Genomic DNA, 1792 nt, shown 5'->3' with positions numbered 1-1792 from the left:
TTTTTAACTCCTTTTTGTTTTTATACAAATTTGGATCTTTGGGTGTGTACTGCCAAAAAAACCAACCAAAAAACCCAACAAAAAACCAAAAACCCGCCTTCGTTCTTCAGAATAATAATAAAAATAAAACTCAAATCATCATTGAATCATTAAAAAAAAGGCAACGGAAACCCAAGGAACCCATGCGGAAGTTGCACACCACAAAACCACAGCAGATGTACAGAATGCAATATACAAGACACAATTTATAATAAAACATTATATACAATAAATAGGTTATTGTTACTTTTTCTTTTTTTTTCTTTTTTTTTTTTTTTTTTTTTTTTTTTTTTTTTTTTTTGTTGCTCTCTCTGTAAATAAATTTTTTCTCAGTGCATACTGGGGGGTTTTTGCTCTTTTCTGCTGCATATTCAGCTCTTGGATGCTTTAGGCCTGTTCTCCGTCATTTTTGGATTCTCCCTCCGGTGCGTGATTCTCTCTTTTTTTTGTGTGTATGATTTTTCAGCTTTTTAATTTTTTTTTTTTTTTATCCTTAAACATTTTTTTTAACTTCTTTTCTTCAAAAGTATTTACAATTGCTGGTTTTGTGCAGAAAATGAAAATTAATCAAATAAAAAATAAAACTTAAAGAGTCCCTCTGCTTCTGGGGTCCTGTTCACCCCAAATGTGGCACCCACACACCCAGGGGTCCGAGGTCCTGTTCACCCCAAATGTGGCACCCACACACCCAGGGGTCCGAGGTCCTGTTCACCCCAAATGTGGCACCCACACACCCAGGGGTCCGAGGTCCTGTTCACCCCAAATGTGGCACCCACACACCCAGGGGTCCGAGGTCCTGTTCACCCCAAATGTGGCACCCACACACCCAGGGGTCCGAGGTCCTGTTCACCCCAAATGTGGCACCCACACACCCAGGGGTCCGAGGTCCTGTTCACCCCAAATGTGGCACCCACACACCCAGGGGTCCGAGGTCCTGTTCACCCCAAATGTGGCACCCACACACCCAGGGGTCTGAGGTCCTGTTCACCCCAAATGTGGCACCCACACACCCAGGGGTCCGAGGTCCTGTTCACCCCAAATGTGGCGTCCATGTCCCAGGGGATCTGGGGTCCTTCCCATCCACACCCAACAGTCCAGGGTCCTGCTCATTCTTGTCTGGCACCCACATACCTGGGGGTATCGGGCCCTGCTCCCCCCATCTGGCACCCAAACACTCAGAGGTCTGGGGCATCCCACACCCCCTCAGCTCTGGCACACCCGGGGTCCTGCACCCCACATCCCAGGCTCCAGCCACCCCCAGACACCGGAGCCGACAGGGTCCCCAGTTTGATGCTTGGTGGGGCAACACCCGGGGAAACTGCTTGCAGCCCAAAAGGGGCTGAGGGCACCCAGAGCGGGGGTGCAGGTGGGTCGGAGAACCCACCAGAGCATGGAGCACCCAGCACACCCTCCCGGGGGACCCGTACGGGGCGGGGAACGCGGCTGACACTTACCTGGTGATGGTGGCGTCTCCGAGCCCCGCTGGTGACGCTGCCAGAGCCTGGTGGGGGCCAGCGCTTCCCAACACCCATCGGTGTCCGTCCAGCAGGAGCAACCCCCGCGGCGAGCGAGCGGACGGGGAGGGACAAGAAAAAGAAAAGAATCCCCAAACAGCCTCCCCCGGGGCGGCCAAGGGGGTCCCCGGCCGGGCTGTGGGCAGGGGGCACCCAGCGCTGACCCCCAGATCCCCTCCTGCCCTCCCTGCCTGCGCCCCTGCGCCGGGCCTGGCGGGGCCCGCGCTGTGCGTCCGTCC

The 1792-nt window shown here is 53.3% G+C and overlaps 1 long non-coding RNA gene across 1 annotated transcript in view; it reads right to left on the bottom strand.

The window, feature by feature from the left end:
- LOC108447143 overlaps nucleotides 1–1786 on the bottom strand; it is a 9219-nt gene extending 7433 nt beyond the window's left edge. The window contains exon 1 of the long non-coding RNA XR_001862543.1: nucleotides 1494–1786. This is a non-coding gene — a long non-coding RNA (uncharacterized LOC108447143). The remainder of the gene's footprint in view (nucleotides 1–1493) is intronic.
- Nucleotides 1787–1792: the final 6 nt, after the last annotated feature.

Source organism: Corvus brachyrhynchos, unplaced genomic scaffold (assembly GCF_000691975.1).
Source record: "Corvus brachyrhynchos isolate BGI_N302 unplaced genomic scaffold, ASM69197v1 scaffold65, whole genome shotgun sequence".
NCBI lineage: Eukaryota > Metazoa > Chordata > Aves > Passeriformes > Corvidae > Corvus > Corvus brachyrhynchos.
This window is presented reverse-complemented; position numbering and strand designations above follow the sequence as displayed.